Source organism: Pollicipes pollicipes, unplaced genomic scaffold, assembly GCF_011947565.3.
Source record: "Pollicipes pollicipes isolate AB1234 unplaced genomic scaffold, Ppol_2.1 Scaffold_1600;HRSCAF=1878_pilon_pilon_pilon, whole genome shotgun sequence".
NCBI classification, from domain to species: Eukaryota; Metazoa; Arthropoda; class Thecostraca; order Pollicipedomorpha; family Pollicipedidae; genus Pollicipes; species Pollicipes pollicipes.
In genome coordinates, this window is record NW_023595962.1 from 21,378,204 (window position 1) to 21,394,689 (window position 16,486).

The following is a 16,486-nucleotide window of genomic DNA, read 5'->3' on the forward strand; positions in this document are numbered from 1 at the left end:
GCACTGGCGGCCCTTGCAGCAGGTCGGACAGCTTCGCGGCGAAGAGGGCTCTTGACTCGTGGAGACCGTGCTGAGGACGGGAGGCGGACGTGGTCCGTCAGACCGCGGCCCATCAAACTGTAGCCCGTCATACTCACGGTGTTGCCGCCGGCGCGGAGCTGGACACCGGGCGGTGTTTGGAACAGTGCGCTGGGGTCTCAGCGCAGGGCAGGAGACTCCGCAAGGGTGCATGTCTGATGCCCTGCGCGGGTTCGGGCGCGCTCGCTCGAACGTCCCAGCGTGACTGCTCGGCAGTGTCCGACCGTTGAGCACAGACAGGTGTCGACAACGACGACGACTTTGTTTTCATTCAATAGCCTGTTCCTGCCCGCTCAAGGCGTGCTTTTCGTTGCGGACGTGACAGCGCCTCGTGGTCATCCTCGCGCATCTCCTGGGGTCGCGCCGGTGACGTCATCAGATCGGGTGGGCGGCGACGTGGCTCGACGTTACGGTAAGTGGATCGGAAGTGTGCAACTTCCGGCCCGCTCGCAGTTGAGCGCGTGGGTTGCCACCATGTTTTCTTTATGCCAGAACTCTGAAGAAACAAGGCTAGGCTGCTGAACTGCTTGTTATGAACTGGATGTTACCGCATGATACCGCCAGTCCGCTAGATTTCTTCCGAGATATGAATCTTTGCAGATAATCCGTGAGATACCTAGCCGAACGCAAATCCGGTGATTTTTGCCTCTCCGGTGACGTGAGCAGAGACTATAGCATGACAGATACGGAAAAAACCGTACCGGATTTCATCAAAATGAGCCTCATTTTTGTTTCCTTCCCGCGTAAGATGAGCAATCAGACAGTTTTGCCTCACCAATGGCCGCACCGGCTCTCGCCGTGTCTGCTCTATATCTTTAGTCCTTACTACAAATTTGTATTCATCTTGGTTGTCGCTTTTTAGACGACGGGTGACAGAGCATTACACTGTGTTCTATGCATTGTTTACCGATATACGTATTATATTCATGCACCTCTGGCTGACATGAAGCAGGCCTGCCGAAAACAACTGCCAAGGTGTGCAAAATTTACAGAACCACCGGTTCCGTGAATGCGATCTTGACAGAGAACTACTCGTCACTCGGCGGTGGCGGAAGCACGACGGGTGGGACAAGGAGGCAACCGTCCCTTCCCATTCGTCAACGGGGTAAACATAGCTTGTTGTCATCTTAAAACTCTGCAGTGGAAGCTCCACCAGGTCAACATGAGGCCACTGATGATGACACGGAACATTTACAACATCATAAATAGCCCTGACGGCACACCGGAGATCACATCTGCCCGCGGAGGGCCCGCATCGTCTGCATCAGGCCCTGTTGATGACAGGAGGCCCCAGATGATTCAAAGAATGCCTCATTAGATGCATATGAAGCTCCATGGAAACCCCTGTGTTGCCAATCCAAGAGAAGTTCCGATTGATAAAACAGAAACCCCCACTAGGCTAAGATGAGGCTTTAGTCACTTGCACGACCAAAAGGCAGAGGCGTACACCGCATTTTACAATTGGTTTCAACTCAGAATTGTGTATGAAAACCCAAAGTTCGCGTGCGTGTCTGCGGTACGCATGCGAAATATCTTACATGTCATATCACAGCATTACGTGATCTCAATATAACTATTTTCAAGCGTCTATCGCGCTGTTTAGATGTTGGCATCTATTTACATTAATATTTCTGATTACGGGGGGGACAGGATATGTGCCTCCATAACGCCTTCCTGAATGCACCCCTGCCAAGGGGTTCTTTTGAAAAATGGGTAAAATACAGGGAAAAACTTGGATAGAGGATGAGGTAGAGTGATTACAATCTGCTCGGGAGGCCCCTAGATCTGCTTGTCCGCTTGGATAACCCCGTGGCGTCTTCATCACTATTCTTTGCAGAATTCACACCCTTGAACATGCGGACTGTACTCATTGATATGTACTCTTATTTCCGGCCTCTTGAGCGTGGTTCTTGCGTCCATTGTCATGCAATTTACATGACTTCACGGACTCATTTACATGATTCCACGGACTTCAGAAATTTGTGTTAAAAAACTGCATAGCCAATTAGCAAAACAGCCCATCGCGTTGCACTTTATGTTTTTTGGTGAGCAAAGGCTCTGCGGGCGCCTGCTATGAAAGAGGGCTTCCAGTACCGTCCGTCATTATGTGAGTACCGCTCGCTCCAGAAGCTCCTGTTCTGCGCGGGAGGCGCCGTTCTCCCCCACACACCTGCCGGTCACGTCCAGACTTCCGGAGTAGCGCACGGGTCGGCGGGGGTCGCCGCCAGACGCCGTCCGTGTTCGGGGCGGCCGACTCCGGCCGCGGCGCCGGGCCGCGACCGGAGCCAGAGCCAGAGCCGCGCCGGCGGTCGGCTCGACAGGTTAATTGACGGTCGCTCCCCTACCGTGGGGCCGCGCGCAGCGGCGAGGGGCGGGGCGGATGTGGGGTGGTTCGTGATCCGGACCGTAAGCTGATCCCGTCCGTTCAGCTGAGGATCAGTGGCGGACCATGCACGGCTGGTCCACGGCTCTGAGGATCAGCAAATGCCGCAGAATCGTGCATTGGGCTATCTCGTTGTCACTGCACAGCGAAGCTGCCCAGTATGAAAGGCTTAGTTTTGCGCCCGCGTAATATACATGGCCAGGTTTGGGATCTCATCCATTGAAACTCATCCACTGACAGAGCAGTCTCTGTAGCATTCGTGCCTGCAGAATGTACAGACCTTTGCCGGTAATGTAGAGCACAGGGATGGGTTGGAGATCATAGATTTTGGGTAAATGCAGCAACTGGACCAATTTGGATTGAAAAAATCTTCAGCGCTTCAGTGCGTTCAGATAGGTAATTGTAGAATACACAAAATGAACAGGAAAGTCCATATGAAGAGGGCATGTCTGGCAAAGTATAGATAATTTTATGGCTGATATTTTGGTCTTTCATTCAAGTTATAGCCCGCAGTCAAAAGTATGGTACAACAGATAGGATGGAACCACTTTAAAAATCATGCGGGGTGGTATAGACTTGAACGGATTACTAATCCAGGATAGCTGATTAGTGGTTCGAGAATTTGTCCATGCTTGTAAACATTCACATCTAAGTAACCTCTGATCCAAACTTGATGTCGCGGCTGAAAACATTTTTGCCTTAGCGCATTGAGCCATACCGAATAGACCCTCGTTGTATTACGTCTTGCCGGGTACACCAGATATGAAATTGGTAGGTTATATTAATCCGGTTGCTGGGAATTCAGTCCATGATAGACCTTAATGCATAGGATGTTGAACGTGATCTGAGACGCACAAGCCGTGACGTCTACTTGGCAGCGTTTTACAGTGTTCGTGCGATTCACCACGGCTAATGCGCTAGGGTCAAGCAGGAAAACTCACTTTTAGAACTGGACCACGGCCAGAGGCTTCACATCCCTACCGAACACATCCCGGACGAACGCCGTCATCGAACACGCCCCCGTCTGTACTACCCTGCTTAACATCCCCTCTTCGCTCTAAACGACTTATAATGCAAACATACACGGCACAGGTCATCTTGGTACACACAGCAGTGATTCCGCTTCGTATCTGTCTTTTTTGCGTATGTTGAATCCTAGGCAGTTATGCTCTGCATTATACTCGGCAAAGAACTGTGATTTTCTGAAACCAAGTCCGACATGTCTGAGCCACGTGACCTGCCCGACAGCACGTCACGTGGGTCATCATCACGGTCTGAGAGCTGAGCCACGTGACCTGCCCGACAGCACGTCACGTGGGTCGTCATCACGGTCTGAGAGCTGAGCCACGTAACCTGCCTAACAGCACGTCACGTGGGTCATCATCACGGTCTGAGAGCTGAGGCCACGTAACCTTGCCTAACAGCACGTCACGTGGTCATCAATCACGGTCTGAGAGCTGAGCCACGTAACCTGCCTAACAGCACGTCACGTGTGCCGTCATCACGGTCTGAGAGCTGAGCCACGTGACCTGCCTAACAGCACGTCACGTGGGTCATCATCACGGTCTGAGAGCTGAGCCACGTAACCTGCCTAACAGCACGTCACGTGGGTCTCATCACGGTCTGAGAGCTGAGCCACGTAACCTGCCTAAACAGCACGTCACGTGTGCCGTCATCACGGTCTGAGAGCTGAGCCACGTGACCTGCCTAACAGCACGTCACGTGGGTCATCATCACGGTCTGAGAGCTGAGCCACGTAACCTGCCTAACAGCACGTCACGTGGGTCATCATCACGGTCTGAGAGCTGAGCCACGTAACCTGCCTAACAGCACGTCACGTGTGCCGTCATCACGGTCTGAGAGCTGAGCCACGTGACCTGCCTAACAGCACGTCACGTGGGTCATCATCACGGTTCTGAGAGCTGAGCCACGTAACCTGCCTAACAGCACGTCACGTGGGTCATCATCACGGTCTGAGAGCTGAGCCACGTAACCTGCCTAACAGCACGTCACGTGTGCCGTCATCACGGTCTGAGAGCTGAGCCACGTGACCTGCCTAACAGCACGTCACGTGGGTCATCATCACGGTCTGAGAGCTGAGCCACGTAACCTGCCTAACAGCACGTCACGTGTGCCGTCATCACGGTCTGAGAGCTGAGCCACGTGACCTGCCTAACAGCACGTCACGTGGGTCATCATCACGGTCTGAGAGCTGAGCCACGTAACCTGCCTAACAGCACGTCACGTGGGTCGTTATCACGGTCTGAGAGCTGAGCCACGTAACCTGCCTAACAGCACGTCACGTGGGTCATCATCACGGTCTGAGAGCTGAGCCACGTGACCTGCCTGACGGCACGTCACGTGGGTCGTTATCACGATGTGAGAACTGAGCGCAGAACAGACCGGTGCAGGACACGAGCCGTTTTCACACAAAGCTCTGGAGCCACCTGAACCGTGACCGACAGAGGGGCATAGGTCAAGGCTGCACCTCTGAGGGTATTTCGCGCCAGTGCCTTTCTTGCGAACGTCACAGCCATTGTTCCAAAATGTAACGAGCGCGTGTGAAAATGATGGCGGTGATAAGCACGGGTTCACAAAGACGGAGTTTTGCTGAAGATTTCGTCAGTTTCCTCCACTAACATAGACTGCTCGTTGGCAATTCTTCGCGCAGGACAACGGTTCTGAGCAGAGGTGTAGTTTCCTGTTCACTTTGGAAGGAATGGTGGCTTAAGCCCTCCTTGCTTCGGCCCCAGCCCCCCCCCCCCCTCAGTTTGGGAAAAATGGACCAAGTCCGTGGAAAACCGACTGGCGGGACATTTGGTGAAATGCTTCATCAGTGTGCACTGTTCAGCCCACCAACTCAGTTGGCGAGATCACGTCCCTGGGTCTGAGAGAGAACGACAGACGGGTTCCCGCACGTGCTGGTCTAGCTGGCGCGCCAAGTTCGTCAGATCTTATCTTTTTTCGATGTGGCAAATAATGATATCGCTATGCTCTCTACAAGTCTCGGTCACGCCTCGTGTCGCGGATATGGGGCAAAACTCTTGTTGGGCCAGCTTGACCACCACGGGCCATTTAGCGATTAATCCATTGAATATTTCTCACTGTAGTTTTGTGTGACCTCGGTCGCATAGGGGCATGGCTGAATGGCTGAATGCGATCTATGGATCCATGCAGGGCTGCAGTCGCATGAATGAATTCGTGTTGCGGAACCAGTCTTGATCAGTCCCGTCTGCTCACATAGAAATTGCATGGTTACTTCGATAACCTGTCAAGTGTGCATGCTAAAATCGTTTCGACCTGAACCATCTTGGTTTTGTGGGCGATGTTGCGCTTGTTAAAGCATGCTTCAGTCGATGCGTTACTTTCCGCCTGTTCGACGGTCTCCAGCCTGCCTGGTTGTCGCGCTGCTTGTACTGTTGCTGTGCCGCAGTTCTCTATGTAACACGCTGTACACGCTGCTGGTCACAACCGCACGTGGCATGGTGGACGGCGTGTCCATCATTGGCCATTACCCACCCGGGGCGGCCTGTTGTCCGCACGACGCTGGCGCGCCCAGCGACGCGCCCTCGGGGGTCCAATGGTTGGAGGTCATTGGAGGTCATTGGAGGTTACTGGAGATGGCCGGGAGTCCAAGATCACGGCAGAAGCTGCAGATTACTGTCTCCTGGCGTGCGATGGCTGCGTAATTCACATCACATTGTGGTGTTTCGTTGGCAGCCTTCTGGTGCCGTCGCTCCCCCAGGCGGTTCTCCTGACACCGCCTCTGGCTGCATCGGCCCCCCCCCCCCCCCGCTCCTCCGCCGCCGGCGCGGGTCGGACTGCGTGGCAGTGGGCGACAGACAGCTGGCGAAACGGCGGCGAAAATCGCAAAAATTAACATCGTTGCGTGTGGGATTCCGCGTTCGGGCTGTTCCAATACGTGTTGAGAATGTTTCGTTCCTACACGCACGTGAAGCTCATCTGTAATGAGTAACAAGTCGCACTTGTATGAATAAATAAACCCATTTCCCTAGACCTTGAATTTATCACCTGGCGTTCAGAAAACTGCTGACGTGTCTCACGCAGCTGGTTTGATTGGCTTTTGGGTGCTGTCTAAAATCATAGTCATCCCATAACCATTCAGGCGCTGTTCGTGGCCGGCAGCTGGCGCGCGCTGGGTGGTGTGACTGTCACCCTACTTACCAAGCGGGTGGAATTGATCCAGTGATTGTTCCACTCCAGTGCTGCTGGCTAACCAGCCAACAGCTGACCAGCCGTAGGGTTCGCGGCGGTGTCACGTGACTTATCGATCTCCTGCCCCCCCCCCCTACGTCAGGGTGTCGCGGCGCCGGGTGACTCAGTCCAGTGCGATGCAATACACAGGGGTGGGTCCGAGGGGGCGCCATGGTGCAGTGTACTATAATGGTACCCACGGGGCTGTGGGGTCTAAATTGGTACCTTAACATCACGGTGGACGTAAACCAATTTAATTTCGCCTCCCCACAACTTTCTTTTCTATATTTGTGTGAACGGCACTAGACAACATTTTTCACACATTTCGAGAAGCTGGCCTTGCTTGTTCTGCCAGAAAGTATATGACATGAAAAGCTTTAAACTCGCAACGGCGTCGACGATTTCTGCTACCATCATCAGCAATCCAATATTGGAGTGTGTGAAGTCACTTGAGCCATTACGTTTTAGTACCTGTGTACATAATTTACCGCTTTGGCTTTAAGTCATTTATTGCAAGGTCAGCGACCTACATAATGTTGGTGTAAGCAAACCTACAAAAACACGAAAACTTTCTGTGCGTTTCTTGTACGTAATCTAAGCATAGCCAGTCATACGAGGTGTCCTATCATACTTGATTTCGATGCTATTAACAGCCGCTTTAGCTCATCCCACCATATATGTGCAATGCCTCTCGTTAGAATGACAAAGTCCATCAGTTGCTGAAAAAACGCACTCGCTTGATGCATCTGCGTGTTATGTGTAACCTCCACAGTGCCCGGCGGGAACGTGTTCCCTGGCAAAGGAAATAAGAATTTGAATGCTCAAACGCCGAAATTTAACGCGTTTGTTTGGAAGGGTGAGGGGGTACGAGTTCAGGGGCAGACCACTTTGTCGCGTGGCTCCCTGGACGAAATCATGGATCCATCTCTGGTAATACATGGGCTGGTCACGTGAGTTCGCGTCCGTGAGCTCATTTCGTGAGTTCGCGTTCGTGAGCTTGTCTCGTGAGTTCGCGTTCGTGAGCTCGTCTCGTGGGTTCGCCCTCCTGAACTCATCTCGTGAGTTCGTGTTCGTGAGCTCGTCGCATGAGTTCGCGTTCGTGAGCTCATCTCGTGAGTTTGTGTTCGTGAGTTGTCTCGGGAGTTCGCACTCGTCAGCCCATCTTGCCATGCTCGCGACCTGCTAGCCCTGGAACAAGGAGAAGGAGCTACGAAGGCGACGAAGCGAGCTAAACTCTGGCGTGTTGCTTGGTTTAAGACTGGCTGATGGTGATGCCAACCAGGTCATGTCAACCAGGTTAGCCCGTGACATTTCAACTGCAACATGTCATGTCAACTGCGGACGTCCTCGTGGCGTTTTATGACGCCTGAATTTATGTAACCTCTGCGAACTACATCGCATAAGGATAATACCTGTGATGCTCATCGGCCTAGATGCACATTTCGCAAACGCCGGTACCGAACTCTCTTAAACCATACACCACATATTTAGGCCACTGAAATGCCCGAATGCAGGCTACCGTACTATGCACGGTACACGATGTGACACCACTCTCCGCCATATATCCCTGAGTAAAAAAGGTGACCAGTATTCCATCGCAAAGGCGGCGGGTGCGCCTTTGTTCCATTTCCTTCCCTCTCCCCGCTGTGCTCCGCCATACATTGCCGGGTAGGTGTCCGTTGCCACGGACAACGGCTGAAAACAAACACGGCAGTCTGCACTGGCCGTGGATATATCTGATAAGAAAAGAAGTAACGCGGACCTTTTCAAATGGATGAATTTCTGGGATCAGGCCTCACGCTAGGCGGTGCTTCTTGCGTAAGCCCTGATCCCCACCACCTGATCGCGCAATGCCAAGTCGACGACAGAATTTAGCAGCGAAATTTTTACCGTGCCTCATTGCTCGGCACGGTCCGTCCCGCTCTCTGACGTCACCTGACCTTTAGCGCGTCCGTTGTCACTGACTTCAGGCCATAACTATCACTGACTTCAGGCCATAAGTGTCACTGGCTTCAGGCCATAACTGTCAAGTGCAAATAGCGAGCGACTTGAGCACCCCCCCCCCCCCCTCCCCCCACCATGGGTGGGTGGATCGGAAGGCAGACTCTCTAGCCAACCGAGCTGTCGGGGTGAACGCGAATGTACTGAATCCTGGTCACAGTAGATCTAGTTCTACTACACCCGCAACGCAGATTTAGTAGAAGTGGTCTAACCGGTAGATGCACATTCGCGATTCATGCAGAAGCGGCAGCTCAAGGACCACGGAGGAGGAAGGCGGCCCGTGCGGGCGACGAGCATAATAGCGCCAAAACCCGGTGTTCGTTGGGATGTCACCGTTATGGTGTGCCTAAAGGTGCGGGGGATGTGACTGCGAATTTCGCGATTCGTTAGCTGCTCACTTTATTGATTTCCCTTACAATAGCAGCACTTTTATGCGTCGCGAGTGAATGGCAGTGATGTGATAGGTGTTATGAATCGAGTGTTCCAAAGAAAGCCTGCATCGTAATGTATTACCATTACTAATACCTGTTTGTCTGCTTTTGTTCGCCTTTCCATAGCGCAGCCAATCGTTTTACAACGCCCTCGTTATGTGTCCTGCTGGTTTTTTTTTGTTTTTTTTTTGCTGGTGTCTTCGTGTTCGACGCATTGCAATTGTGCTGGGATCTTTCGGCAAAGCAAAATTTAAATTTGGCTGCGCAATCTTGGTAACTGAAGTGTGTCGGCTGGAAAACTGAAGTGCCTCCTGCGCAGAAACATCACCACGAATGTGTTCCCTTCGGCTGTAACGCCCCCCCCCTCCCCTCCCCCTCCCATAGAGGCATCTCTCCGGCCCACTTTAACTGTCGCGATGTAAGATTAGCGTGGGGGGCTTGACCCCGGACCCCCTGCCTTTCCCCCAGTACCAACACGTCCCACGCGGCCGGAAGGGGAGGGGGGGGGGGGGGAGGCGGTTGTCGGGAAAGCTCAGGCTGCGATCAAGGTGGTTATATGTGGTTCTTTGCTGCATTTGGAATCTGACAAATTTTGATCAGATGTGATTCGAAGAAACTGGCTGCTGTCGATCGGACTTCATTTGGTTCGTCTTTCCTTCCTTTACTAAATTCGTTAAATGCTAAAGTTTGTAAGCCCCCACCAGCACGCTGCCGTATCCAGAGAGAATATTGAGCACGTGGCCAGGCCGACTAGCGCTCCTCAAGGTCGAAAAATCGCCCAAACAATTACCTAAGCCGATAAGAATCACCTCTTCCGGCGTTGCCACGGCGACGCTGACCGTCACACAGAGCCGTGACGTCACCTCAACTGACCCTCAACTAAGACGTGGGCTACATTGACCCTGACAATGCCCCGAGGCACTCCGCCTTTCTTCCCCACGCCGGCCAGCTGCGAACCCGCCCGCGACGCTCGCCGGGCCGGCGCGCGCGCACCCCTTCTCCGTCACGTGACCGCGACGCCAGCGGCCGGAGCAGGCCACGTGACGGGCAGGTGCCGGCGCGCCGCTTTGTCGTGCCGGCCACCTGTCCGTGCAGGGGTGTGTGACCAGCGGCAGTGCAGGGGTGTGTGACCGCCGGATGCGGGTCACGGTCGGCAGGGAGCGTCGCGAGCGCGCGGGGAGGGGTCGGTGCCCGTGTGGTGAGAGGTTAGTGGTGGTGAGTCATGCGACCATTGCGGCGTCTCAGTTTCGCGTTCTGTTTCGATGGCAGATGACAGTGACCAGATTTGAGCGCTTCTTCACAGATGATGTTATTTTACATCTAGCAAAATGTAAGGGGTCTAGTTGGCTGTTTACTGTGTGCTATGGAGATGTGGACCACCGAAGACAATTTGGCATTATTTTGATATTTAATGTAAGTAGTTCATAAACTACTTCCGTAGTATTATTCGAGGACGGTCTCCATGAAATATAGCATGTGCCAATCATTGCCGAGTATAATATTATTGCCCGGGCGGGGATTTCAATGATGCGTATGCACTGAGCACCTCAGACCTCTCACTCCCCTGATTCGGTGAACTCGGTCGCAGTTGGCCGCCAAAAGGACCGTGAGAGTCATGACTCAGTTCTGACTGCCAGTCACGACTCAGTAATGATTGTGAGTCGTATACAAGTCCTGCATGAGAGTCATGACTCCGTCCTGCTTGTGATCCATGGTTCAGTACTGACTGCGAGTCATGGTTAAGTCCTGACTGCGAGTCATGACTTAGTCCAGGCTGTGAGTCATGACCCAGCCCTGATTCAGTCGGGCCTGCAGCCGCGCTCGGCCTGTGTCGGATCGGTGCCGAACCGGACTGCCGGTTCCGCCCAGTGGACACCCCTCTGTGGACCTCGCGGAGGGGCGGACAACCCTTCCACCCCCGACGCAGACCGGGGGAGGTCCAGGCTAGTGTGCAGCGTCCGCTCTGGGCAGGGGCAGGGTTTAGTCTGGGTTTGGTCAGAGTTTGATCAGGGTTTAGTCCGAGTTTGGTCAGGGTTTGGTCAGGATCTGGTTAGGGTTTGGTTAGGGTTTGGTCAGAGTTTGGTCAGGGTTTGGTCAGGGTTTGGTCAGGGTTTAGTCCGAGTTTGGTCAGGGTTTGGTCAGGGTATGGTCAGGGTTTGGTCAGAGTTTGGTCAGGGTTTGGTCAGGGTTTGGTCAGGGTTTGGTCAGGGTTTGGTCAGGGTTTAGTCAGGGCTTAGTCAGGGTTTGGTTAGAGTTTGGTCCGAATTTCGTTGGCAGCGTTGATCAGGAGCTTTTCCGTAATGGTATACATGCCACAGCCTGCTGTCGTTGGAGTTTGCGTAACAAATGTGCCATATCGTGATAGATAGAGGCAATTCTCTATCGCATGGCTCACTAGATGATCTGGGACCGGTTAAGCATGCGAAGCTCTTTGAATGTCTTTTTGTTTGCAGTGGCGAGGTGATAGACTGGAAATGACCTGGCTTTATGCTGTTTGATCTCAGGCTGCATACTGCGCCTCTTAGCACACACCTCAAAGTGATCGGAGCGGCTGAAATTCAGAATCCTGGTGGCTGCTATGCTTGTCTTGTGGCCCTGGTATCATTGGTATCCTTCTAGCGTCTGTTTTCATTCAATGCTACTTTTACTTTCTCACACGGATGTTCCACCAGACGGAGCTTCCACACCGGTGACGGCGGTGTGGTCGGATGGATTTAGGTCCACCCGTGAGCTGGTGTAGCGTTAAACTGGTCGGACGGCTTCACAAAACTCCCTCATTTATCACAAAGCGGTCGATCAAGACCGGTCAGCCCACTTTAGCGGTCAGCTACTGCGATTACCGCTCATCACAACAGCGATCGCGGGCGACTGCGATTAGGTTCACTTTCGAATCTTGGCCCTCGTGTTGGGCCGGCGACAAGCCAGGCCAGTGGTTACCACTCGTCCGTCCACCGACTAATGACTTCCTGAGCGGAGGTGCCTCGCCGGGCTAGGCTGGCGGAGGTAGGCTGTCCCGCCGGGCTGTGCAGCCAAGCGGAACAGTCTATCATGCAGAACACGCGCGCAATAGCGCCGAAAGCACTGCTGGGGTCATTTTCTTGGGTCTCTGCTTCTGTCGTAAAACTCTGATCAAGAAGCGCACATTGCATATGGCTCAAATGTACGAGCTACAGCTGGGTGCTAACTGCTGACATTGAGAACACGGATCGTGCCGTATTTCGGACGCCACTTTACTCTGCGACATTTGCGCCACGATGCGTGCGTTTTCGCGATTATCTCTCACCCAGCTGTGAAAATGAGCGCCGGTGTGCCCGCCGCGGACGCGCCACTGATTCGAGCCAACACGGGTGTGTGGTCGTTGACACTGCACCACACCCTGGTCACTGGAGCTTGTTGTTTGTCCGGGTGGAACCCACGCCGCTCAGTTCGGGTACACATCCGCATACTTTCCGCCAGCGGAATGGATCACCGCGCGCGGAATGAAAACACGCGCATCGCTTAGGGCGTTGTGGTGAAACGCGGAATTTTCTATCGCAGGTTCTTGCACCTTTTTAAAGAGCTGAGGAGCTTATGAAATGGCATTCCGCGTGCCGAATGAAAACACGCGCGTCACTTACGGTTTTGTGGTGAAACGCGGGGTTTGTTTCGCACGGTCTCGCGTGTTTTTAAAGAGCTGGGGCGCCTATAAGACGTCAGTCAGCACTCCAAAACAGGAGATGTCGTCAGGCGTGAGCCCTCTTTTAAGCATTGTCAAATTCGAATAGTATCCTTATTCGAAACTCGAGCCAGTCAAGCTAATTGTGCCAGTCATGATCCCGCCATTCTCCTGAACAGCGCCATTCTCCCTTCATGACTGGCATGCTTTGATCACAGGCTTGCTTCAGGTTTGAATGTGGGCACATTGCAATCTGGCTCCGTATCCCACGCTATCCACGTTCTGCGGTTTTTGGCATTTGCTTTCCGAGGCAGTTGTTGAGGCGTCCATACATACTGCCTTGCCAACCGACCAGTTCTGTGATTTAAAATTGGTCTCTCGTCGGCTGATGATTGAGTTTATGGAAAGGAGAAAAACATGCATCTGAGACAAAGCAATAATCGCTCAACTGAGACAACCGTCTTGGCCTGAACCATGATCAAAGATCGAAGTAATCAAGCCGAACTATAGTGCACTTGTCTGGGTTTTCGTCTTGTCTTATCCAATGATCTTCGTGTTTAAGTGAGGTTCCGACTGGAGACCCAAGGAAAGCTTCCAATGGCCTTCTCTTGCTTTTGATGTAGCAGCGGTCGGACACTGGCATGAGCCCGCTCTGCATTGAATTCGTCTTGATTCCTATACGGTGCAATGCATCACATGGTATCCATAGCTCTGGCACCAGGCTCCATGATTTTCCATGCTGTCTGTCCTGACACGGGGAGGGAAGTAAGACGGTGTTTCCAATACCAACGTTTGTGCTCCAGATCACAGAGCTTCCAGACCCTCCGTTCGTCGCGTCTGCACCACGTGACCCCTGCCCCTTCCTCCGCAGCCCGTCGCGCCTCGTCGCGGACGGTGCGTGATGTCAGGCCGTCACTCACGACGACGTGACTGTCGACCCCGCTCCCCAGCCCCTCTCTCAGCCTCCCCCCTCCCATGGTGTCGTGACGATGAAAGCCGCGGGCGATTTCACGGCTTTTTGTGACCGGCCGCTGCATGAGTGCCCAGTGTGATGACAGGACTTGGGCAGGGGCGGGGCGAGGTGCTGCCGAGAGGGGAAGGCAAGGGCGGATCGAGGTGCTACGGGAGGGGGAGGCAAGGGCGGATTAAGGTGTCTGAGTGGGGTCAAGAGCAAATCGAGGTATGTGGGCGGGGAGACAAGGGCGGACCAAGGTGTCTGAGAAGGGGTAAGGGCAGATCGAGGTTTGTGGTGGGGAAGGCAAGGGCGGATCAAGGTGTCGGGGCGGGGGAGGCAATTATTGATGGTGGTGATAGTGGTGGTGCAGTGTGGATAACTGCTGCAATGTTCACAGGTGTCGTTTTCACTGTGTAGCATGAGCATCTGTTTTCTGAAGTCCCGTACGGCTGTTAGATCTGTAGTGTAAGATGTTCTAGATCGCGCGAGATCTCTGGCGTTCGTCAGCTGGAAAGCGTGAGGGCTCGGTAAAATTGCGCGTTTTCTGAGTGAATGCTCTAAACATAGTCTTGGGACAGGGCCTGGAGCCCGGGTCATGCACCAACAAATTGTGAAAGTTGCACGTTAATTCGAGCGCAGTGCATGCGATTAAACCCAACTTTGCCGGACGTTCAAACTTGGGAAGGTAAGATTGGATCAGCAGCCAATAACTAAACCCATCCCTCTCACCGGCAAGCGTGCCGAGCCGCCAGGCCACTCCCCGCAGTTGTGATCATGCGATCGCCTCTGCCGCGCGTCCTAAGTCAGCTGATGTTTTGCCAGTCAGCTGATGTTTTGCCCGTCAGCTGACGTTTTGCCGGAGCTATCGTGTGGCGCTTTCCCGTGACTCGGTGCGTTGCCATACCCATGTCAGAGACTGTACCGCCAGAGGCCGAATCCATGACGGCATGAAGTTGATATTCTGTCGTTCTCTCATTGTCACCGCTGCTTAGTCTCGTCCGTGTGTAAAGGAAGGTATTTGCGAAAGAAGTGATAACCTGCCTTTTACAGACATTAATTGTGGGGATACATACATAACATGGGGATAGTAACTCGTTTGCATGAATTCACGAAATATTTTTACAGCATGGGGTGGGAAATATGTCTACCCCGTAATACAATGAATTTGTTTTGAATGGCTTGAAGCCCAAGTCTCATGATGAATAATTAATGTGGTGCAACTATCATAATGCACATCCATTATTCATCAACCACACCACACATACATTCCCTTCCGACCGCCACGAAGTTGCCCCTCACGAAAAACATCCCATCTGTTCTCGCAGGGCCTCGTGGCATTGACGACTGGATTTCAAAACAAGAAACGGCCACTCGATGCGCATCTTGCCGTGCTGAGCGGTCAGACGCACTGCGTGCACAGCCATGGTATGACGGATTGCCAAATGTATAAAGACCCGTACAGCATGTGCGCGGCTCATGCGTCTCACATAATAGCCGCGCTGTAGCGTAGCTTCAATCGACCGTGCACGCGCGCTGACCGATAGCCGATTGCCTTTGCCGACTCGGTGCGGTTAATGTGCTGAAGGCAGACCCCATCGGTGCGGTTAATGTGCTTAAATGAAGGCAGACCCCATCATCGATTGCAGCGCGTCCGCTGATGAGGGCGGATGTGTGAATGCTGTCTGATTGACGTCACGCAAGAGAAGCTGTGCTGTGTGTCACGAGCCGCGGTGCCGCGCCGCTGTCTGGGCAGGCACGGAAGGGAGGGGAACTTGCAGGTAATGGTAACTAACGCCTCACTCTTTGCGGTAGTGTCATAGGAACGAAGACACTGTCCCGAAAACTGGAAAAATACCGTTCTCCCCGTGGCGCCACGCTGTAAGAATTTGCTCCAAAACTCTTTCCACATCGTCTTGCCTCCTTCAGACCCTTTATGAATTCTTACAAACCCTGTATGACAGTGACAATGGACGCTCCACCATTACATTCTGTTACGAATGATTATTTTTTTCGTTGGTCAGCTGCCACCTTAGTTACTAACAATCTGTTACTTTGCAGGCTCATGACATGTTGCACAATGCACATTTCACATGCAGTGCGTCATATTAAAGTCGGTATTCCTAGCAATCGCAGAGGACCAGTCAGTCAGCAACTTTGTTGGTTTGCAAAGCTGCCAATTTGTGCAGCTTATGTGGATTATTTACATTACCGTTATCATGGAGACCGTTATGCAGTTCCGCTTCTGTTGGAAAATAGCACCTTTGTCAAGGTCGTACCATAGTAAGCCGTCCACCCCCAAAAAAGCAGCTTAGAGAAACATAAAAACGTCATTGCGGTTTTGCATTAAATGTTATAGTTTTTGGTGGCGTGCTGCTGTGCTGATATCTAGTAACGAAATCCAGCCAGAGGCATTTAAAGAGGCTTGAAATGTTCGTCAAACAGCAAACGACATGAGCTTGTTCGTTGCCAACATAATTTTAAGAATAACGCCACAATGACCACACTTCAATTCACCCGTACATCTCTTGAGGCGAAATTTCAAATCAGTTACTCGCACGCCAAACTTTTTTAGTGCGCACGCTCAGTCTGTCACCACCTTCGAATGTTCACGACCACTCATCGCCTGCTGGCAATGGACGCTCCCTGCTGGTCCGGGTTTACATTTTCTGCTTCACAGCCAGTCAGCAGTGACGTCACACCAGGGCTCGTCATTTCCGCAATGCTGCAGCACCGGAATGCGTCCGTTGAGACTGCCTGTTAGCAGCAAT

The 16,486-nt window shown here is 52.8% G+C and overlaps 1 protein-coding gene across 1 annotated transcript in view; it reads left to right on the forward strand.

The window, feature by feature from the left end:
* The first annotated feature begins 201 nt into the window (after positions 1–201).
* The window catches only part of LOC119113451 (cadherin-related family member 1), a 33,357-nt gene continuing 17,072 nt past the window's right edge, over positions 202–16,486 (forward strand). The window contains exon 1 of the mRNA XM_037237795.1: positions 202–490. The gene's annotated coding sequence lies outside the window, so the exon portion shown is untranslated. The remainder of the gene's footprint in view (positions 491–16,486) is intronic.